General features: G+C 37.6%; 2 protein-coding genes across 12 annotated transcripts in view; one reads left to right on the top strand and one right to left on the bottom strand.

The window, feature by feature from the left end:
- The window catches only part of LOC137237932 (ATPase H(+)-transporting accessory protein 2-like), a 224376-nt gene that overhangs the window by 88041 nt on the left and 111190 nt on the right, over nt 1-25145 (top strand). The window lies entirely within an intron of this gene.
- LOC137237929 (uncharacterized) overlaps nt 1-25145 on the bottom strand; it is a 636630-nt gene that overhangs the window by 503804 nt on the left and 107681 nt on the right. The window lies entirely within an intron of this gene.

Below are 25145 nucleotides of genomic sequence, written 5' to 3'. Positions count from 1 at the left end.
TCCAAGGGCTTTTGATTTCGTTCTGCAAAGCTTTTTCATTTTCTTCTACTTAGCATGGTAGGTGTCACACTCATTTTACAAAGTTTGTTCTAAAGTTATACCAAATACCATGTTTCATCCATATTTGGTATAGAATTATGGCATTTTTGTCATGTTTCGTAATTTTCGATATCGAAAAAGTGGCCGTGGTCATAGTCGGATTTCGGCCATTTTTTATACCAAGATAAAGTGAGTTCAGATAATTACGTGAACTGAGTTTAGTAAAGATATATCGATTTTTGCTCAAGTTATCACGTTAACGGTCGAACGGAAGGACAGACGGTCGACTGTGTATAAAAACTGGGCGTGGCTTCAACCGATTTCGCCCATTTTCACAGAAAACAGTTATCGTCATAGAATCTATGCACCTACCAAATTTTACAAGGATTGGTAAATTTTTGTTCGACTTATGGCCTTAAAAGTATTCTAGACGAATTAAATAAAAAAGGCCGAATCCACGCCCATTTTGAAATTTTCTTTTATTTTTGTATTTTGTTGCACCATATCATTACTGGAGTTGAATGTTGACATCATTTACTTATATACAGTAAAGATATTAAATTTTTTGTTAAAATTTGACTTAAAAACATTTTTTTTTTTTTGTAAGTGGGAGTCTTCGTCATCCGATTTTGCTAGTTTTTATTTAGCACACATATATTGATAGGAGTATCGTGCCTGCCAAATTTCACCATGATATCTTCAACGACTGCGAAATTATAGCTTGCAAAACTTTTAAATTACCTTCTTTTAAAAGTGGGCGGTGCCACGCCCATTGTCTAAGATTTACAAATTTTCCATTTTGTGTCATAAGGTCAACGCACCTACCAAGTTTTATCGCTTTGTCCGTCTTTGGTAATGAATTATCGCACTTTTTCGGTTTTTCGAAATTTTCGATATCGAAACAGTGGGCGTGGTTGTAGTCCGATTTCGTTCATTTTAAATAGCGATCTGAGACGAACGTCCAGGAACCTACATACCAAATTTCATCAAGATACTTCAAAATTTACTCAAGTTATCGTGTTTACAGACGGAGGGACGGACGGACGGACGGGCATGGCTAAATGAATTTCGTTTTTCACCCAGATCATTTTGATATATAAAGTCTATATCTATCTCGATTAGTTTATGCCGTTACGGATTACCGTTATGCGAACAAAGTTAATATACTCTGTGAGCTCTGCTCAGCTGAGTATAAAACTGTATGGTTGGATATTACACTGCAAATCGGTATTTTCTGGAAAGATTTGCATTTACAGATCCAATAATTATAATAATTAGGCGTTATAGTAGCGTATCTGATAAGGATAGCTCACTTGGACAACACGAAGGTCCGTGGTGATACCACATACCTCCTGCCATCCACTGTCGGCCACAAAGTTCTTGCTACCCTGCAAGACGTGGTGTCCGCCCAACGTTTGCTGAGCTGACTCGAGGCCCAGCTATGGAAGAGCAATCCACAGGTGGCCAGCGGGATCCCGAAATCCCTACAGCCATCTTCATCCGGTTCAGTTGTACCGATGCGGGCTAAGAGATCCGCTTGACAGTTACCCGGGATATCACTATGGCCCGGGACCCAGATAATCTTCATTGTAAAATAATTCGATGCAATCGCAAGCGAGGTCAGGCACTGCCAGACAACCCTCGATCGCACTGTAGTTAAGCTCAAGGCCTTTATAGCCTCTTGACTATCAGAGTAGATGTTAAATTCCCTAACCGTAGTAGCACTGGATAGCATTCCATCCACCGCATCCTTAATCGCAGCAACTTCCGCTTGGAATACTCTGCAGTGATCAGCCAACTTAAACTTGCGGCTTAAATTTAGCTCTTGACAAAAGACCCCCCCCACCAACCTTTCCATCCAGCTTCGACCCATCCGTGAACAAGTTAACCGGTCCCATGCCCCAGATAATTCCTCTTCACCACTCCTCTCTCTCTGGAATGACTAGGGTGAAGGTTGTATAGGGAGCAGTTATCGGCATACAATAGTCCATTCTGTCCGGTATAAAGTCGAAACTGGTAAGAAGGCTAAAGTGTCCGCGGTCAGAAAGTTCATATCCCATATCAAGAAGCCTGACCAACGACCTTGCCGTGGCCGCCTTTCCCGCAATATCTACTGGGTATATGTTCAGCATGACGTTCAGTGCCAGAGTAGGTGTTGTTCTGCGAGCGCCACTGATACCGATCAGCGCCGTCCGTTGCACTGACACTAACATTTTGGAGGTGCTCGCGTGTCCAGTGCTTTCCACCAGACCAGCACCCCATATAGCAGAATCGGTTTGACCACCATCTCATAAAGCCAGTGTAGCACTCTTGGCGAGAGTCCCCATCTCTTTCCGATAGTCCCTCTGCAGCAGTACAAGGCAATGGCGGCCTTCCTGGCCCGATCTTCCACATTGGGTCTCCAGGACAGTTTCTTGTCCAAAACAATCCCCAAATATTTAACCCTATCAGAAAGTACCATCGGTACCCCTCCAATCGAGGGAGTTCTGAAATCGGCCAACTTATATCTCCTTGTGAAAAGAACCAATTCCGTTTTTCCCTGGTTGACCGCCAATCCACATGATTCAGCCCACCTAGCCACAGTATCCAGGTAGCCCTGCAGAACATCGCGCACGGTGCCCAGAAATTTGCCTCTGACTAGGATAGCGAGGTCATCTGCATAGGCAACCATCCGACAACCATTGGCTTCCAGCTCCACAAGAAGCTCGTTAACTACCACAACCCAGAGGAGAGGAGATAGGACACCCCCCCTGTGGCGTACCCCTGCACACCTTCCTCTTAATAATGGCCCCTCCCCACTCCGCTGCGACAATTCTGCCGCATAGAAGTTTGCTAATAAATTCAACCAGAGGCGCCTCGACTCCTAAACCCACCAGAGCTCTTTCGATTGCCCCCGGTAAGACATTGTTAAAAGCCCCATCGATGTCTAGAAAGGCACCCAGAGCATACTCTTTTTGTTCCAGGGACCCCTCTATTTGCTTTACAATCGAATGGAGAGCCGTTTCCGTCGATCTGCCTTTGCAGTACGCATGCTGTGAAGCCGACAGTAACCCCCGAGGTATCCTTTCCCGTAGGTACAGTTCAATCAACCGCTCCTACGTCTTAAGAAGAAACAACGGGAGACTGATTGGTCTGAAATCCTTAGGTGATACATGAGAGCTTCTGCCGGCCTTCGGAATGAAAATAACCCTAACCGTGTGCCAAGACTTCGGGATATAATTAAGCCTGATGCAGTTAGTATAGATGATGGCCAACCAGCGGCAGGAAATCCCCAAAGACCTTTGAAGGAGCGCAGGAATGATTCCATCCGGGCCCGAAGACTTATAGGGCTTGAACGACCCTATAGCCCAGGTTATTTGACTTTCCCGTATTGGAATGGCAGGTACTTCTGCATGGCCAACGACCGCCGACCATGCAGGCGAAGAACCCTGCGCAACTGGGACATCGGGAAAATGATTGTCCAGTAAAAGCCTTAGGGACTCCTCGCTACTCATCGACCAGTCCTCACCATCATCTCGCAGATATCCCAGAGGAGCGGGATCTCTAGAGAGTATTTTTCTAAGCCTCGCGGATTCATTGCAGCCTTCTACGTTTTCGCAGAAGCTTCGCCATTCATCTCGCTTGGCTATCCTTATTTCATATTTATAAATCCCCAGACTCACCTTATAGAGCTCCCAATCAGAGGGTAATTTACTCCTCCTGGCTCTGTTGAAGAGCTGCCGACTGGACGCTCTTAGCTCGTCAAGAGAATCCGACCACCAGGGCGGCTTGCCCTTCCCCCTGTAAATTTTCAATGGGCAGGACAGCTGAAAGGCGCTATTGCTTGCCGAGGTGAAGTTTTCCACCAGAACGTCTATCTCAGATTCGGACAGGTCCGAACTAACTAACTAGGCGCTGCAGGCAATAGCTCTCTCAGCTTCCTACAATACAAGTCTCAGTTAGTACTTTTAGGGTTCCTAAAAGATATTTTACCGGGACGTTCTTCGTTTACCGAGAACTGAATATATCGGTGATCAGAGAAGGAGTGCTCGTTGAGAACCCTCCAGCCAGATATCCGACCTTCCAGTTCTCTACTAACCAGGGCGAGGTCCAGGACCTCCTCCCTTACCGCGGTAATAAAAGTCGGGTCATTCCCCCTATTACATATACGAAGTCCCTCATCTACAATAAAAGTAAATAAAGACTCACCTCTAGTGTTGTAATCCGAGCTTCCCCAGATGCTATGATGGGCATTAGCATCGGCACCGATGATCACGCCAACACCTCTCCGCCTTGCTTCAGCGGTGATTTCGCCCAGTATCGCAGGTGGTGGTCTCGCTACGTCCCCGTGGGGCATGTACGCTGAGACCACCCACATTTCATTACTTCCTCGCTCGAGGCAGACCGTGGTTACGTTAGCATTGCTGAAATTAGAGAGAATAAAAGCTTTAACCTCTTTTTTAACAAGCACACAGGATCTATGCCTACTTGCCTCCCCGTGCACCAAGGTGTTGAATTTTCCAGTCCTTAATCCAGAAATCTTACTGCCGTTACTACTCAGCCACGGCTCCTGGACAAGGACTATATCCACTCCGCCTTTTTCAAGGAGAGCAACAAATTTGCGGAAGCCGCCTTAGAGTGTTGAAGATTGATTTGACGGATTTCCATCAAAACCGCTCTTCTTCCGCAGCCCTTCCTTTGCGGATTCGTGTTAGTCGTGTCCATTCTAAAAAGTCCCCCCTCAAGGCCGCTATCCGGAGCCGATTGTGTAGTCGCCCTTCAACGTTCTCGTGGTTATCTATGCTACGCAGGGAGGCCACGCGAGGGTTGACGCATTTCCTTATGAGTAATGCGTTCAGAGCCAGACCGTACGCAAAGCGGGAAAATCTTCAACCGCACCTACACCACCAACTTAACGGAGACGGAGCCGGAACGTACCTTGAGGCCCGCCACGGTTTTAACGGGACGTGGGCAGGTGCAGCATTAGCCTACCAGCCGTTTCGATAAGGTTTCACCCCGGCCTGCTAAGGTGGCAAAATACCGCACCTACCAGCCCAAAGTCATCAATTCCTAAACATAGTCAAAATCAAAGTCCCTAACAATCCAGTTCGTCACCGTTGTGTACCGATCTTGACCCTTAACACGGTCCTCCCTCCCCTGAGCTCGGCACAATGACTCAGGGGTGCCGGTTTTATCGAGTTGTTGTTTACAGAGATTCGATGGCTTTTTGGGGGAGGGTTGGACTTCCCCCCTCAGCCAGTTGATCCCCCACTACTTTAAGGAGAGCATAAACAGAACAGAAGAAATTGGTAGATATATTCTGCACACATTTTTGGAATTTAATCAGGGTCGTATGCAAAAGATTCTTTTAAGGTCTTTAGATACAATAAAAGATCTTCAGGTCATAAATGTGGAGCAGAGATTGAGTTACTTGGACGCAGTTTATAAGGATATTTCCCAGGCGAAGCAGTCTCAAATAGTATAGCAAGAAATGTTACCTTTAAACTTCATAGCGTAAAGAAACCCCTTCGTCCTACGTTTAGAATTTACAAACCATAAAACGCCTTGCAAATAATTTTCTTTCCCATTTTACAGAAGTAAGTTTTATAGCACTTTTTATCATGATACAAAAACTAGAGGTAGTTCCATTTAGTGTGATGTTAGCCCCTTGACTTTTGCGGGGACAATGACAATTTCACCAAAAACAAGCTACCAGATTGAAAAATGTTTCGATACGACTAAATTACTTTCAAAGCTATTTGAAATAAAAAAGAAAAAAAATGAGCTGCATGCGTTGGAAATATTTTAACACGAAAAGAACGTTTTAAATAAGTTTATAGATCTGCCGAAAATTGCTTTATATAGCCTTCTTAAGTGTCCGTACGTTTGCTCAGAACATGTTGACAAAACATACACGTTTGTCAATTGATTCCCCAAAGGAGGTCCTTATAAACCGAAACCGCAATTTCTAAAGAGTTTAGCACACTTAAACGCAATTTTTATGAAATTGAATGGTGATATATTGGCTACAAGTCCACATGCCCTATAGCTCTGCAGGTTAGCGACTAGTTGTGAGAGTTCGTTTGCCCGTTGTACCAGGGATCACCTTGGGGCAATCCCCGCCTACACACATTCTGTGCCCTTTTAGCATTGAAACGGATGTGGCGTCCCACAAACGTAACAAATTAAACACCTACCATTCACTGCAGATTTTGGAGGTACACTTTTTCTCAACATGCCTTGAGAAATATCCACTGTAGAGGCATGATAATAGGGCCAAGTTAGAACAACAGGATTTTTCGTGTATTTTTTTCTGTCTAGGGGTAAAGCTCCCATAAAGGTGTGAGTTATTAACCAATGTATGAGGAATTATCCACTATTTTTTAATAAAATTGCATGTTTTACTGATTCTCAATAGATATGTATGCACATAAATCCTGCTAAAGCATATTATTATTGTCTCAGATGACCATTGCGTTTTCATTCTGAAGGAAATTTTCATCCCGAAAACCCACAATTTCCCCTTAAACAGTAACGGGATGGCAACGCTTCTAGCAAAACAACAAACATTATGAAACTTCATAAATCCCCAAATACGTCAAAAAATTTTGAGTGGAGCAGAGCTCACAGAGTATATTAATTTTGATTGGATAACGGTTGGTTGTACAGGTATAAAGGAGTCGAGATAGATATAGACTTCCTATATCAAAATCATCAGTATCGAAAAAAATTTGATTGAGCCATGTCCGTCCGTCTGTCCGTCAATACGATAACTTGAGTAAATTTTGAGGTATCTCGATGAAATTTGGTATGTAGGTTCCTGGGCACTCATCTAAGATCGCTATTTAAAATGAACGAAATCGGACTACAACCGAAAATTTGGAAAAATCGAAAAAGTGTGATAATTCATTACCAAAGACGAATAAAGCGATGAAACTTGGTAGGTGGGTTCACCTCATGACGCAAAATAGAAAATTAGTAAAATTAGGGACAATGGGCGTGGCACCGCCCACTTTTAAAAGAAGGTAATTAAAAACTTTTGCAAGCTGTAATTTGGCAGTCGTTGAAGATATCATGATGAAATTTGGCAGGAACGTTAGTCCTATTACTATATGTACGCTTAATAAACATTAGCAAAATCGGAGAAGGACCACGCCCACTTTAAAAAAAAAATTTTTTTACGTAAAGTTTTAACAAAAAATGTAATATCTTTACAGTATATAAGTAAATTATGTCAAAATTCAACTCCAATAATGATATGGTGCAACAAAATACAAAAATAAAAGAAAATTTCAAAATGGGCGCGGCTCCGCCCTTTTTCATTTAATTTCTCTAGAATACTTTTAATGCCATAAGTCGAACAAAAATTTAACAATCCTCGTGAAATTTGGTAGGGGCATATATTCTATGAGGATAACTGTTTTCTGTGAAAATGGGCGAATTCGGTTGAAGCCACGCCCAGTTTTTATACACAGTCGACCGTCTGTCCTTCCGTTCGACCGTTAACACGATAACTTGAGCAAAAATCGACATATCTTTACTAAACTTAGTTCACATACTTATCTGAACTCACTTTATCTTGGTATTAAAAATGGCCGAAATCCGACTATGACCACGCCCACTTTTTCGATATCGAAAATTACGAAAAATGAAAAAAAATGCCATAATTCTTACTGTTCGTGGTATTGCATATATAAATAAATTAGCGGAACCCCACACATGATGTTCTGGGCCACTCCCTTTTAAAACCCTCTTAAATACCTTCCATTTGATACCCATGTCATACAAACACATTCCAGGGTTACCCTAGGTTAATTTTCCTACATGGTGATTTTCCCATGAGCTGAGTATGTAATATCCGGTTACACCCGAACTTAGCCTTCCTTACTTGTTTATACCATGATTTTTATTAAGTTCAAAATACTTATGACGCAGTTTAACATAAATGTAAACCAGTCTTCTTATATTGAAAAGTATGAATGATAAAAATATAAAACGTTCTAATCGACGCACTATGGCGCCTTTTGAGTTTTTTTCTTTGCAAAAATTATAACTTTTGAACTAAAATAAAAAAAAAAAATGTAAGGCGCGATAACCTCCGAAGAGATCTAAGGCCGTGCTTCTCTTCCAATTTGCGTCGTGCTCCTCTTGATTTTCCCTACAAATTGGCCGGACGGGACCTACTAGTTTTATGCCGACTTCGAACGGCATCTGCAAGGCAGATGAGTTTTCACTGAGAACTTTTCATGGCGGAAATATACCCGGAGCGCTTGCCAAACACTACCGAGGGGCGACCCCGCTTGGAAAAATTTTCTTCTAATTGAAAAACCTTATTTCTAAAATTTTGATGTTGCTTTGCCCGGGGTGCGAACCCAGAGCATACGGTGTGGTAGGCGGAGCACGCTACCATCACACCACTGTGGCCGCCAACTTTTGAACTAATGAAGATATTTTAAAGATTTATACTGCACCTGAAAGCTAATTATTTAGACTTTGGACAATTTAAAATACTCACGCAATATGTTATATTTATCATTCGATAACCCGAGATCTATAAACGGCGCCAAAGACTCTTCAGGAGTGTATCTCCTAGGTAGCGCATTTGGGGGTGTGGGAATGCTGTTTTTGATCCTTCGCAATCGCACTGGACTTGCTAACGCAACTGCTCCTATGATATGAGACTTGGTGTTTTCTTCGTCCTTTTTATATTTAAAACCGATGCTTCTGAAAGATGATGCCGATGCTTCGTGGCGATAGTTCTAGTATAATCTGACAGCTTCCTTTTCCTTGTGTAGGTCGAACATTCTTCTATGGGTTTTGTTGGTCTTCCTCTAGTTCGAATGGTTATATTGCAATGTAGAGGAAGCCATATAGTTTAGAGTTTTCTAGAGTATCGAGTATATCTTACTAAAAAAATGTGTGAGCTATATTTATGTTTAATTATATAAACAGAATACTTTATTCTATAGACTCCAAAAAACGACTGATTTCGGGCGTTGTATTAAACATTGCTTTATATACTTAAATTATAGAAATGAGTTCCAGGTATATTATGCAGCTTGGAACCGAAAAATTTGGTTTTATTAACAAATTCCAACAACAAAAGTGACCGTACTAAATTCGCCTCCTTCTTACCTATACCTGCTCAGGCGCGTATTTGTACCCAAGGATGCTTCACTTTATTTGATGCAAAAAGTGAAATCGCAGCTGGACGCAAGTAGACCTTATGAATTCAATAACTGAATATTTAGCAAATACATACTGTAGATCTCACGGAGACCTTTTTTGTCCTTTTTTTTTATTTTCCATCAAAGTTCGAAAAAGGTCCTAAAAAGAGGCTTTTCGAAAAACAGATAGATCCGACAACTTTTATAAAAAAAAACAAATTTTATTTATTTGTAAGAGCTTTTTGGTCGTTCAATTTAAAGGAAAAACATTAGTTTTTTTTTTTTTCTCCTACGCGTTTCGACACGTTATTTTGTATTCTTCAGGGAGACTATGTATGTATTTATTTTGACAAGAAAACATAATTAGAAAAGTTTTTCTAAATTGTAGTACATACATACCATAACATAAATTGTAGACTGCAAATTAACTACACCTTTTTACAAAAATATATACATTTAACATAAACAAAATTTTTATATTTAAAAACCATCTACACTGTATCCCAGCTGTTCGTCAAATGTTGGTTATCACACATTTGTATGCACAGCTGATATTATCTACATCTTCTTTGTAGTTCATTGCATTATTTATCTGCTGTTGGATTCGAAGCCCTTCCAACGTTAATCTTTTCTTTATTTTGCTTTCCACATCTATTATTCGTGTATTGTCGAAATCAGCTGAGTGATCGAATTTGTTGATGTGCTGCGCCAAGGCTGTCGTCATCTTTCTATTTTTTGCGTCTGCTTTATGTTCGCCTATTCTCACTCCCAAAGCCCGCTTCGTTGTTTCTATATATATTTTATCGCAAGGTTTGCCTTCTTTGCCATTACATTTAATTTCATAAATAACGTTGTGTTGTTGTTCCTTTTTTGTTCTGTCTTTAGTTTTTGTAAATATTGTATTAAGTATTTTATGTGGTCGATGAGCAAAAGCTATAGTGTTGTTGGGTATGTATGTACCTAACGTTTTCATGTCTGTTAGTCCTGGTACATATGCTATGCCGGTAATTATTTACTTTTGGTTATCTGCTTTTGTGTTTTGATTTGAATGTTTGCTATTGTTCATTTGTGTTGTGATCCAAAAATACAAAAACAAATTTTATGTTTTGCTTCAACCTAGAATTAAATATCCGTTTATATACAATTATTCGTTATAATACAAGAAAGCAGTAGCAGGCCGTTTTATTTAGAGACAAAACAATTTTTAATACAACAAAAAAGAACAAAAACCACAAATTTTTCTAAGTGTTAAAAATTGATCAAATTTGAGCGGCTCTACCTCCTAAAATATCATTCTCTGTTTACAAAGAGATATACGTTCATAATCCCTGGAAAATACTCTATTAAATACATGTATTAGGTTTGTCGAACGCTTTCATGAAATTTTCGATTTTTGCCATGCTTTTCGGTCAGAGGCGCCATAGTGCGACGTCCGCATTATGTTGAGGCCAAGTTATTTTAGAAGCTATCGCGCACTAAGTAATTCAATTTCGAGAAAAACATGATTTTTTCGGTTATGCCGAGAAGCCAAATATATCATTAGCTTAATGTGAAAATGTGCTAAGTCAACTTTTACAAATTTTACAGGAGACGAAAAAAATTAATTTTTGAAATAACCTTATTTTTTCAAAACTGTGAATGAGGATACATTAGTTGCAATACTTTCGAGTGTAGAAGCTTTGAAAAAGATAAATAAAAATCATGTATGCTAACCCCGCAGCTATTTTATGACTTAGCACAATTTCCGCAAAAAAATGTTTTCTCCTGTCCTAGCACTTTTTACTAAATATATTTCCCTATCACTCCTCACCTTTGATGATTGAAATATAACACTAAACTATATATTTCACAAAAAATACTATTTATTTGTCAAACTATTTCTAACAGTTCTGATCTGGACTCTTTTGCCGGATGGTGCGCAGACAATAATTTATTTTTAAATTCAACAAATGCTGTGTTGTGTCTTATTCCAAAAGGACAACTGTCACATACTTTATCTACAAACTAAATGCAAAATCTCTTAATCGTTGTCAAGAGAGTAAAGAATTGGATGTAATTTTTGACAACAAACTCTCCTTTTCTAGTCACATTAACTTCGTTGTTTCAAAATTTGTTGCAATGGTTGGGTTCAGTAGACGTAACACCAGTGACTTTAAGGACCTTATAACGTTGAAGGCACATTATATATCCTTGGTCAGAAGTAGTTTTGACAACGCTGGACGCTGCCTACAGGGCTACGTTAAAAGCGAGCGCAACAAGAGGAGTGTGTGAACGATATCGTGTGTTGAAAAGGGAAGCGAGGCGCCTTTTCAGGAAGAAAAAAGCAGAAGCAGAAAGGCGTGATTGCGAGGAGCTTAACCTGCTAGCCACCAGGAATAACACCCGAAAGTTTTACCAAAAAATACGGCGACAGACGGAGGGTTTTAAGACCGGGGCAAACTCCTGTAGGAACGAAAACGGCGACCTTGTAACTGATGTCCAGAGGGTGCTTAGATTATAGAGGGAACACTTCTCTGCTCTCCTAAATAGAGGCAGCGATTCACCGCGCAGAGATGACGAACCCGATCCCGCAATCGATGATGACGGAATATATGTCCCGCCGCCCGATTATAACGAAGTTAGAATACCAATAACAAGATTGAAAACCAACAAGGCGCTGATGGATTGCCTGCGGAGCTATTTAAGTACGGCGGCGAGGTGTTGGTAAGGCGCATGCAGCAGCTTCTCGCAAAATATGGGCGGACGAGTGCATGCCCGACGATTGAAATCTAAGTGTTCTTTGCCCAGTCCACAAGAAGGGGGATACTGTAAAATGCACCAAGTGTCGTGGAATCAGCCTTCTTAGTATCGCATATAAGGTCCTTTCAAGTGTATTGTGCGAAAGATTGAAGCCCACCATGAACCGGCTGATTGGACCTTATCAGTGCGGCTTCAGAACTGGTAAATCCACCATCGACCAGATTCTCACAATGCGCCAAATCTTGGAGAAAACCCGTGAAAAGAGATCGACACACATCACCTCTTCGTGGACTTTAAAGCCGCCTTCGACAGCACGAAAAGGAGCTGCCTATATACCGCTATGTCTGAATTTGGTTTCCCCGCAAAACTTTTACGGCTGTGCAAAATGACGTTGAGCAACACCATCAGCTCAGTCAGAATTGGGAAGGACCCCTCCGAGCCGTTCGAAACTAAACGAGGTTTCAGACAGGGTGACCCCCTATCGTGCGATTTCTTTAATTTGATGCTGGAGAAAATTATACTAGCTGCAGAACTTAACCGCACTGGAACAATATTCTATAAAAGCGTGCAATTACTGGCATATGCTGATGACATTCATATCATCAGCCTAAACACCCGCGCTGTTAGTACTGCTTACTCCAAACTGGAAAAAGAAGCGGTAAAGATGGGTTTGATGGTGAATGAGGACAAAACGAAGTACCTGCTGTCATCGAGCAAAGAGTCAGCGTATACGCGCCTTGGCAGCCACGCTACTGTTGGCAGCCATAATTTCGAAAAAGTAAAAGACTTCGTTTATTTGGGAACCAGCATCAACACTAACAACAACATCAGCTCTGAAATCCAGCGAAGAACCACAATTGCCAATAAATGCTGCTTTGGACTAGGTAGCCAATTGAAAAGTAAAGTCCTCTCGCGGCAAACGAGAATCATACTATACAAGTCACTTATCGTGCCCGTCCTGCTATATGGGGTAGAAGCATGGACCATGACAACAGCAGATGAAGCAGCTTTGGGAGTGTTCGAGAGAAAAGTTCTTCTAAAGATTTATGGACCTCTACGCGTTGGCGATGGCAAGTAAAGAAGAAGATTTAATGATGAGCTGTACGAGCTATACTCAGACATCCACATAGTCCAGCGAATTAAAATGCAGCGCAGATGATGCTCCGGCCAAGAGAGTGTTTCTATGTTTGTTGTGGCTCAGACAAAAAGCTTTTACATGGAAAAAATACAGCATGAACTTTTGGTGTCACCGATATATTTAACGCCAAATATAAAAAAAAAAAAATGTAAGGCGCGATAACCTCCGAAGAGATCTAAGGCCGAGCTTCTCTTCCAATTTGCGTCGTGCTCCTCTTGATTTTCCCTACAAATTGGCCGCACGGGCCTACATGATTTTATGCCGACTCCGAACGGCATCTGCAAGGCAGATGAGTTTTCACTGAGAGCTTTTCATGGCAGAAATACACCCGGAGCGCTTGCCAAACACTGCAGAGGGGCGACCCCGCCTAGAAAAATTTTCTTCTAATTGAAAAACTTTATTTCTAAAATTTTTGATGTTGCTTTGCCCGGGGTTTGAACCCAGGGCATCCGGTGTGGTAGGCGGAGCACGCTACCATCACACCACGGTGGCCACCAAATGTGCTTCCCTGAATTTGTCAACGAACTCACCGAACTCCGGACTTAGTTCCACAGTGAAGCAAGCTTGGACTACTTTGTTGAACCATCGAAAAACTTCCACGTACTTTAGGCAGCCCAAGCTGCAAACTGACATCAATAAATCAATATTACTTAAAAGTTTTTTACAACTGTTTCCTTTGAACGAAGGGCTTCCGTGTACAATTTCTCGATTAACATAGCAGCTTTCCGCCCATAACGTAGCTTCTTTCGGAAAATCCTTCAACATATGGAAGAATATTGTATTTACGACCCCTGGCAGCCAATGTAGTTCTGGCGGAGGAATTATATTTAAAATTACTTTGTCCTCACTAGTTTCAATAACAGGTGGTCTTATGCAATTTTTATAGTATTTAGCATTACTTTTTTCACCACTGGCATCGCACCAGGCTATATAATTTTTCAGGATGCTTCCTATGGTTGTGTAGTCACTAACTTGCTCAAGACTGATTTTAGTTGCGTAGCACCAACAGCATGGATGCAAATTTGAATGTGACATTACACCAACAAGGATGTTTGCAAGTTTTAAGTCATTTGCGACCGTACACTCAAAATTATTTATATTTAACAGTTCCCATAATTGCGTAACGTTTTCGTAATTTTCTTGAATGTGTGGAACCAAACCTATAATCATTAATTTCTTCACACTTGAATTACGTAATTTTTTTGCAGCTATACCATCTTTGTAAGTTTGTCGAGTAGATCTGTTTTCACTTTCATCCAAATTATTATTAATGATACTCAAACACACTTTCAAAAATCCACCACCACCGTCAATACCGAATTTAATGTTGCGTGATTTAGTATAAAGTCAATCAATTTCTTTACATCCGTGCAGTATATCAATGTCTCAGACGCTCAAGAATTATTTTTACCAGTTACGCGTTGAACATCAAAAACTTTGCTTTCAAATAAATTGTCTAATAAATGATTTTTATTTAATAATTTTTCCTTTAAATTTGGCTCGATAGCTTTCGCATTTTTTGTTGCCACGCGAATCGATGTTACAATTCCAATTGTCACTTTATAACTTAAATTAAAGGTAGTACGAATATTTTGAAAGTCTTCAGAGGTAAACAATGCTTCAAATGATGTTTTCGGTGACCCCGTTGTGACTCTTAAAGGTTGACCACCTCTATGTTGCGATAACTGTAGGGAACTAGATCCTATCCGCCTTTGAGGTTACTTATATCTTTAAGAAGAGAAGATACCAACTGTTCTTTAGTTTTCAGTCCAAAATTGTTAATGCGTTCTTTAACATTGCTGATTATCATTGACTTTTCACATATATGGTGTTTGTCTTTTTTGATAACAACGAAACATTTTGGACACGTTTTAATAACTTCGTCATTTTTTTTTATTGTGCTGTTTGTATGACTCATAAGCAGAGCTGGGGAACTTCGATTAGTATTAGAAATCATTACGATTAGAAAAATAAAATAATCTAATCATTAGTTTTTTTGATTCTTTAATATTTTAGATTACTAATTGTTTAAATTAGAACTAATCAAAAATCTAATGGCGATTAGCGACGATTAGAATATCTAATCAAAACTAATCAAAACAAAATTCGATTAGATTTCTCGATTAGGTTTGATTAGATTTGATTAGATCAACTATTTTAAAATATTTTTGTTGTTTTTTTCATTTAATTCATAAAGTAACAAACTTAAAAGAAGTTTTATTCAAAATTTCACTGCAAACGTAAATATTATTAAACAAGTAAGGACGGGGTTGTCTTCGGCTCATAGCCCTGGTCATTTCGGTACACTTATTGGTGGGCCTATCTCCACTTTTTCTCATACTAGTTGTAGTATAAAGATTAAAGGCACGTTCTGAAAAAAAAAACATGAGATTCTCGACGCTTTAAATATATGCTGATTTATATTACATATGTATCACAAAAAGTTTATATTCGACTTCATTACTACCAACTTTTCAAAAGAAAATTCAGACAATGAATTCCGTCTTGGGGTATTGACTATTCCAGCAAATGAAAACAGCCTTTCGGCGGGTGCTGATGACGTAAGCGGTGTATTGAACGCTAGACGTGCTTCCCTCAGTGCACCATATTTATTCCAAATTTCAGGACCTGGTGTCGGGTCATTCAAATACGCATATAGCTGATTGCTAACCACTTCTTTGAAACCATTTGACTCGTTTGCTGAAATTGGTGTTCTGGGAATTAACGCCTCCTCATCATGTTCTGGAATCAAAATAATATTTAGTTTGAAAAATCATATAATATAGATGAAATTACCTTCATCATTGAAATCATAAAAAGAGCTTTCACAGTCCAACTGAGGCACGTCCGTTTCAAAACATGTGGAATCATTTTGGAAGAAAGTGCTTATTACTTTTGATAAAATGCATATTGCGAAGACGAAAACTTTTATGTAGGCAATGGTTGCGATGATATATTTTATAGAGGGGGCGCGAACAACAATTATAACCAAAAATGTTCTATTCTGAATATTTAACAAAAAATAACGAGAGTATATACAAAAATAGATAAATTTTTTTTTACAAAAATATTTCAAAATAGTTGATCAAATCAAATATAATCAAAACTAATCGAGAAATCTAATCGATTTTTTTTTTTTTTTTTGATTAGATATGCTAATCGTCACTAATCGCGATTAGATTTTTGATTAGTTCTAATCGAATCAATAAGTAATCGATTAGTATAGCCAACTAATCGTAATTATTCAATTATTCTGCAAAATAAAAGCTTCTAATCCGATTACTAATCATTAGGATTACTAATCATTACTCCCCAACTATGCTCTTAAGTTTAGAGGAAAATACTTTTATCGGAACAACTTTGTTTTTACACTTTTTCCTTGCGAGCTCACAGAAGAAACACATACACTTCAAGCTTTTCTCTTGTATTGTTGATTTTTTTAATTGGAATTTCGAAAAGTCAGTTTTCGAAACTTTTTCTTTACCGATATTTGACCGATACAAATTCCTCTTACACGACGGACATATAACTTTTGGAAGGCACTCATCTTTGTCATCATAGCTTCCAAATAAATTCACAATTTTTGATTTTAAATTTGCACTTAGATAAATCGTTTTTTTGTTCTTCCCCCAGCACAATAAACAAATAATACACCGATTTTCTTCATGAGAACGAGCGCGTTGCTTTCCTATCTTAAGCGTCATCTTCTTCTCCGGATACTTATAACTTCAAAGTTTTATTTTATTTGACAGCATTTTCACTGTCGTCACGGTTAAAGTTGGTCGAGGACCACCGTGGGGGTTTAAAACCATTGATCCCACCATGTTTTGGTAAAATGAATATCATTTTCATGATCAGCGTACAAAAAAACATAAATAGTGATGTTTTATATATTGGTTTCCGATCGGTTTGATTGATTTTCATATATTTTTGGTAAGCTTTTCCGATCTATTCGGAAGTAGTGCAAATAAAACAATTTATTTCACCTTACAGCTCGACGTTTCGCCAAATTTCCTTGGCTTCTTCTGGAGCAATTCTGTATTTGTTAACAATAAAATCACAAAAACAACAACAACATTAATTTGAAATTATCACAATTACACATATTAATATTTAACATTGATTTATAAGTTTTCAAATTTTCACTTACATTTGAATTACGGCATTAAATTAAAGAAATAAAACATAATTTACAAGAACAAAAGATAAAAAATATAGAAGATTAAAAATATAAAATAAAACGATACCATCTACTGTGGTACACTTGTCATACTAAAAGTAAAATGTTATAAACATAATATGTAAGTGGCAGCGATACCATCTGTGTCCACTTTCTTATTCTTTTTCCCTATTTTGCAAAATTCTTGGCTTTCCAAGGTGTTTTTTCTCTCTAGCTTCTTTGTCTATTATTTTCGTGTTTTCGAAGTCAGCGACGTGGTTGTGTGTTATTGCGTGTTGTGAGAGATCTGCATTTTGTTCTTGTTTCCTAATATCAGCTTCATGTTCGGCTAATCGTGTACCCAAAGCGCGCTTAGTTGTTTCTATATAAACTTTGTTGCATTTTTCTTCGTTATTCCCTTTGCATTCTATTTTGTAAACCACATTGCTTTGTTGTTCTCTGTTTATAGGGGTTTTTGTTTTTGTGAAGCATCTTGATAATGTGTGGTTGGATTTGTAAGCTATTGTGATGTTCTATTGTTTAATTACGTCTTGTGTTAAATTTTCTGTTATACTATTTTCACACAGACGGCTTGTTGAATAATAAAGGCAATTTTCTACATTAAGACGCTTATTGAGCTCAATCTTCCCTACAAAATTCGAATCTATTATTATTTCATTAGTAGCTAATCGAATGCCTAATGAAGTCAAAAGCACAATGCAACTCTGTTGGCAGCATTCCGCTTCCGTTTCCGCTTCTTAGTTTTTGGTATGTTCAGTGCTTAAAAATGTCATTTTTCAAAGCAAATGTCATTGCCTGCATGGCGGAACGATACAAGGTGGCCGCATCGAACAGCTGATTATAACCTTTTTTATTTGATTTGATACATCAACTACCGGCGCAGTACGATTTTGACATTTGTCCATCGAATTTACAAGTACATGGAATTTTTTTTGTTTGTAGGTATGTCCATTGCTATAAAGTCAATCAATTTCTTTACATCCGTGCAGTATATCAATGTCTCAGACGCTCAAGAATTATTTTTACCAGTTACGCGTTGAACATCAAAAACTTTGCTTTCAAATAAATTGTCTAATAAATGATTTTTATTTAATAATTTTTCCTTTAAATTTGGCTCGATAGCTTTCGCATTTTTTGTTGCCACGCGAATCGATGTTACAATTCCAATTGTCACTTTATAACTTAAATTAAAGGTAGTACGAATATTTTGAAAGTCTTCAGAGGTAAACAATGCTTCAAATGATGTTTTCGGTGACCCAGTTGTGACTCTTAAAGGTTGACCACCTCTATGTTGCGATAACTGTAGGGAATTAGAGCCTATCCGCCTTTGAGGTTACTTATATCTTTAAGAAGAGAAGATACCAACTGTTCTTTAGTTTTCAGTCCAAAACTGTTAATGCGTTCTTTAACATTGCTGATTATCATTGACTTTTCACATATATGGTGTTTGTCTTTTTTGATAACAACGAAACATTTTGGACACGTTTTAATAACTTCGTCATTTTTTTTTATTGTGCTGTTTGTATGACTCATAAGCAGAGCTGGGGAACTTCGATTAGTATTAGAAATCATTACGATTAGAAAAATAAAATAATCTAATCATTAGTTTTTTTGATTCTTTAATATTTTAGATGACTAATTGTTTAAATTAGAACTAATCAAAAATCTAATGGCGATTAGCGACGATTAGCATATCTAATCAAAACTAATCAAAACAAAATTCGATTAGATTTCTCGATTAGGTTTGATTAGATTTGATTAGATCAACTATTTTAAAATATTTTTGTTGTTTTTTTCATTTAATTCATAAAGTAACAAACTTAAAAGAAGTTTTATTCAAAATTTCACTGCAAAGGACGGGGTTGTCTTCGGCTCATAGCCCTGGTCATTTCGGTACACTTATTGGTGGGCCTATCTCCACTTTTTCTCATACTAGTTGTAGTATAAAAATTAAAGGCACGTTCTGAAAAAAAAAACATGAGATTCTCGACGCTTTAAATATATGCTGATTTATATTACATATGTATCACAAAAAGTTTATATTCGACTTCATTACTACCAACTTTTCAAAAGAAAATTCAGACAATGAATTCCGTCTTGGGGTATTGACTATTCCAGCAAATGAAAACAGCCTTTCGGCGGGTGCTGATGACGTAAGCGGTGTATTGAACGCTAGACGTGCTTCCCTCAGTGCACCATATTTATTCCAAATTTCAGGACCTGGTGTCGGGTCATTCAAATACGCATATAGCTGATTGCTAACCACTTCTTTGAAACCATTTGACTCGTTTGCTGAAATTGGTGTTCTGGGAATTAACGCCTCCTCATCATGTTCTGGAATCAAAATAATATTTAGTTTGAAAAATCATATAATATAGATGAAATTACCTTCATCATTGAAATCATAAAAAGAGCTTTCACAGTCCAACTGAGGCACGTCCGTTTCAAAACATGTGGAATCATTTTGGAAGAAAGTGCTTATTACTTTTGATAAAATGCATATTGCGAATACGAAAACTTTTATGTAGGCAATGGTTGCGATGATATATTTTATAGAGGGGGCGCGAACAACAATTATAACCAAAAATGTTCTATTCTGAATATTTAACAAAAAATAACGAGAGTATATACAAAAATAGATAAATTTTTTTATACAAAAATATTTCAAAATAGTTGATCAAATCGAATATAATCAAAACTAATCGAGAAATCTAATCGATTTTTTTTTTTTTTGATTAGATATGCTAATCGTCACTAATCGCGATTAGATTTTTGATTAGTTCTAATCGAATCAATAAGTAATCGATTAGTATAGCCAACTAATCGTAATTATTCAATTATTCTGCAAAATAAAAGCTTCTAATCCGATTACTAATCATTAGGATTACTAATCATTACTCCCCAACTATGCTCTTAAGTTTAGAGGAAAATACTTTTATCGGAACAACTTTGTTTTTACACTTTTTCCTTGCGAGCTCACAGAAGAAACACATACACTTCAAGCTTTTCTCTTGTATTGTTGATTTTTTTAATTGGAATTTCGAAAAGTCAGTTTTCGAAACTTTTTCTTTACCGATATTTGACCGATACAAATTCCTCTTACACGACGGACATATAACTTTTGGAAGGCACTCATCTTTGTCATCATAGCTTCCAAATAAATTCACAATTTTTGATTTTAAATTTGCACTTAGACAAATCGTTTTTTTGTTCTTCCCCCAGCACAATAAACAAATAATACACCGATTTTCTTCATGAGAACGAGCGCGTTGCTTTCCTATCTTAAGCGTCATCTTCTTCTCCGGATACTTATAACTTGAAAGTTTTATTTTATTTGACAGCATTTTCACTGTCGTCACGGTTAAAGTTGGTCGAGGACCACCGTGGGGGTTTAAAACTATTGATCCCACCATGTTTTGGTAAAATGAATATCATTTTCATGATCAGCGTACAAAAAAACATAAATAATGATGTTTTATATATTGGTTTCCGATCGGTTTGATTGATTTTCATATATTTTTGGTAAGCTTTTCCGATCTATTCGGAAGTAGTGCAAATAAAACAATTTATTTCACCTTACAGCTCGACGTTTCGCCAAATTTCCTTGGCTTCTTCTGGAGCAATTCTGTATTTGTTAACAATAAAATCACAAAAACAACAACAACATTAATTTGAAATTATCACAATTACACATATTAATATTTAACATTGATTTATAAGTTTTCAAATTTTCACTTACATTTGAATTACGGCATTAAATTAAAGAAATAAAACATAATTTACAAGAACAAAAGATAAAAAATATAGAAGATTAAAAATATAAAATAAAACGATACCATCTACTGTGGTACACTTGTCATACTAAAAGTAAAATGTTATAAACATAATATGTAAGTGGCAGCGATACCATCTGTGTCCACTTTCTTATTCTTTTTCCCTATTTTGCAAAATTCTTGGCTTTCCAAGGTGTTTTTTCTCTCTAGCTTCTTTGTCTATTATTTTCGTGTTTTCGAAGTCAGCGACGTGGTTGTGTGTTATTGCGTGTTGTGAGAGATCTGCATTTTGTTCTTGTTTCCTAATATCAGCTTCATGTTCGGCTAATCGTGTACCCAAAGCGCGCTTAGTTGTTTCTATATAAACTTTGTTGCATTTTTCTTCGTTATTCCCTTTGCATTCTATTTTGTAAACCACATTGCTTTGTTGTTCTCTGTTTATAGGGGTTTTTGTTTTTGTGAAGCATCTTGATAATGTGTGGTTGGATTTGTAAGCTATTGTGATGTTCTATTGTTTAATTACGTCTTGTGTTAAATTTTCTGTTATACTATTTTCACACAGACGGCTTGTTGAATAATAAAGGCAATTTTCTACATTAAGACGCTTATTGAGCTCAATCTTCCCTACAAAATTCGAATCTATTATTATTTCATTAGTAGCTAATCGAATGCCTAATGAAGTCAAAAGCACAATGCAACTCTGTTGGCAGCATTCCGCTTCCGTTTCCGCTTCTTAGTTTTTGGTATGTTCAGTGCTTAAAAATGTCATTTTTCAAAGCAAATGTCATTGCCTGCATGGCGGAACGATACAAGGTGGCCGCATCGAACAGCTGATTATAACCTTTTTTATTTGATTTGATACATCAACTACCGGCGCAGTACGATTTTGACATTTGTCCATCGAATTTACAAGTACATGGAATTTTTTTTGTTTGTAGGTATGTCACCATGCTCCCACCTTGTATCGTTCCGCCATGATTGTCTGTCTCATCCTTCATACTAATCGAGCAGTTACTTCTGTGTGAAAGCAAAAAATTTACGATTTCATTAGCAGGTGAAATGAGATCATTAAGTTTCTGTGTGAAAACAGTATTAGCCTGGGAATATGAGTGACACTGTTATATTGTTTTGTTTCATTGTTTGTTGTTGTTGCTAGTGATGGGTTTTGTTGAATTTGATTTAATTTTTGTTCTATAAGGTCAGATATAAGGTAGTCAGGATAATTATTTCTTTTTAGCGTCATTTGCATTTTCTTTATGTTGTCGTCATGAAATTGCTGATGGCTTATAGTCAAGATTTTGTGTATGTGGGTTTTGGCGGTGTTAATTTTATATTTTCGTGGTTGTGATGAAAAAAAGTTTATTAGGCGCCCAGACGCGGTTGGCTTAGAGTACCAGTCTAATATTAAGTTATTGTTTGTATGTCTATCTATACGGGCATCTAAAAAAGGTATGCTGTTGTTTTTTTCCATTTCCATCTTGAATTGTAGTCTGTTATGGTATTGGTTCTGCGTTTTAAGTATGACATTTGCATCACCTCTTTGGATAATGGCAAATATGTCGTCCACATACTTTACAATGAACTTAATGCCTTTCTGCTGCTTTTTGAGCTCCGAGTATGTGCTATTTAAAAGATCATCCATTATTATATCCGCGATCGTCGGTCCAAAAGACTGACTGTATATATTATTGTTACATATAAAATAATTGTTGTCCTTTAAGCAAAACTCTAGAATACTTTGAAATTTATTCCTCGGTATGTTGGTATTGTTTTGAATCTTGTCCCATTTTGTCATGATTATCTTTATAGCTAGGTTCGTCGGTATGTTGGTAAAGAGGGAGATAACATCAAAGGATACCAAAACATCTTCATGGCTAATGATTGTATCTTTCAATCTCTCTTTTAATTCAAATGCATTTTTGATGTTGTACTCCTCTGAAATTAATGTTTTTAAGATTTTTCCTACATGTTTGGATAAGTTGTAGCATGGGACATTAATGGAGGATCCTATAGGACGCAAGGAAAAATCGGGTTTATGTATTTTCGGTAGCCCGTACAGTCTTGGAGCGGTTGCCGCTGAGCTGGATAATTATTTCTTCTCTATTTGTGTTATGTATTTTCCCTTATAAAGCTCATCAACAATATTGTTGTTTTTCCTTTGTAATGTATTTGTTGGATCGACTCGAATAACTTTGTATGTGTTGTTGTCGCCTAGTACTTCGTCAATCTTTTAAGTATAATCTGTCTTATATAAAACGACTGTTTTGTTACCTTTGTCCGCATCAGTTACAATTATATCTTCTTCGTGTGACTTTAAGAAGGATTTAGTTTTGTTGTAGGCTTCCATAATAAATTTTTCGGCGGAATTGTGTTTTATGTGCCTCTTAAATTGTTGAATTTTGTAGCTTAGTTTGTTTCTGGCTACTTCTTTGTCATTTTCTTTCTCCATTCCTTGAATTATTTGTTCAACCTCTGCTATTAAATGTATTGGTGAAAAGTTCTTTCGTGTTGTTGGTAGTGTAAATTTTTTGCCAAGCGAGAGAAGCCACATTACCTCTTCGGGAAAGTCAATATTCGTTTTGTTGACGAACCACTCGTTGTTTATTTCGATGTTGAGTCGACGTATTTGTTCGTGTTTTAGCCTTTCTCTCTTCCTATCTTTTGACTTAAGAAATTCTGTTTACTGATGAATGTGTTAAGTTCCTGTTCGCTCAGTGCTCGTTTGAGTTGTGTTGTGTGTGGTATATTGAGCCTTTGGTCGTTTTAATGTTTATGTTTGTTTGTGTTATTTCTATGTTTAGAATTTTAAGTAGGAAATTGTGTTTGGTTTTTTCCATTTGTTTCTTTATTCCCTCGGAAGTTCTTTTTATCGTTAAATTTTTTACTGTATTAATTAAATGATTTGGAATTAGATCAGAAATTTTAGTTGTTCGGTTAGCTTTGCAAGTTTGATTTTTCCTTTGCTGAAATGTTTAAGTGTCATGCAAATGTGTTTTCCATGTTTGTATTTCATGTGGTTGTAGTAGTTCCTCATTTTGTTGGGTGTTGTTGTTTTTGTAGTTGATGTGAGGTATATAAATTTTTCTTTGGTATATGTATGTTTGTATATTGTTGAACTTTTCCGGCAGGCTTTCCGGCAATTATAATTTTATATATTGGTTTCCGATCGGTTTGATTGATTTTCATATGTTTTTGGTAAGCTTTTCCGATCTATTCGGAAGTAGTGCAAATAAAACAATTTATTTCACCTTACAGCTCGACGTTTCGCCAAATTTCCTTGGCTTCTTCTGGAGCAATTCTGTATTTGTTAACAATAAAATCTTCTATATTTTTTATCTTTTGTTCTTGTAAATAATGATGGTCAAAATTTGTTTTTCTCAGAATATATGCCCATGCATACCCAGCAAATGCACTTTTGGGAAAAAATGCATTTAAAAAAAGGGCCAAATTCTCGATATTATGAGCTATAGGAACAGTTTCCTGAAGTGTTCCTTAATCATGTTCAGAAAGAAAATCGGAGGTGCAAGCTCATCACGGTTAAAATTGGTCGAGGACCACCGCGGTAGTGTTATTAATTTTAATAACAGCTTATATAAGTTTAAGCTTGAATTGTTTTCTATTTTTAACTAGTCTGTAAGAAAGAATGTAGTTATCGACATGTAAGAATTTAAGTATATTATGGTCAGCGCAAAGCATTTATCAAACACCGACGGCATGCCTCAATTGGGTGAATCCAATTTCAAGGGGTTGTGATGCCCAACCCTCTCAAGGGGTTGCCAGCGCAATATATAGCTCCTCCAACCCAATTGTCAACCACCTATCCGTGGCGAATCCTGTTTCATTGACAGCCGAGGCTCTGGCGACACCAAGTTCCTCATGGAACTAGGGGGTGGGGAGGGTGGTATAGCCTAGAAGATTTAATGTGGTCATATAAATCGTTCCCGAGACGGTCGGGCTAGTACCTTAATAGTGCTTTGTTACCGGAACGTTCCGGATCTATATCCGGCAAAGGACCATCGACATCGGTAACACTCCCCAAAGCCTTCGGGGAGTGTTTTTATCGTTAATGCAAAAACAACAACACGTAAAAATTAAAAATAAAAATATATTTTTTTTTGTGATCGATGTAT

Source organism: Eurosta solidaginis, chromosome 1 (genome assembly GCF_040869045.1).
Source record: "Eurosta solidaginis isolate ZX-2024a chromosome 1, ASM4086904v1, whole genome shotgun sequence".
NCBI lineage: Eukaryota > Metazoa > Arthropoda > Insecta > Diptera > Tephritidae > Eurosta > Eurosta solidaginis.
The sequence above is the reverse complement of the archived record's forward strand: the minus strand, read 5'-3'. Positions and strand labels throughout refer to the sequence as shown.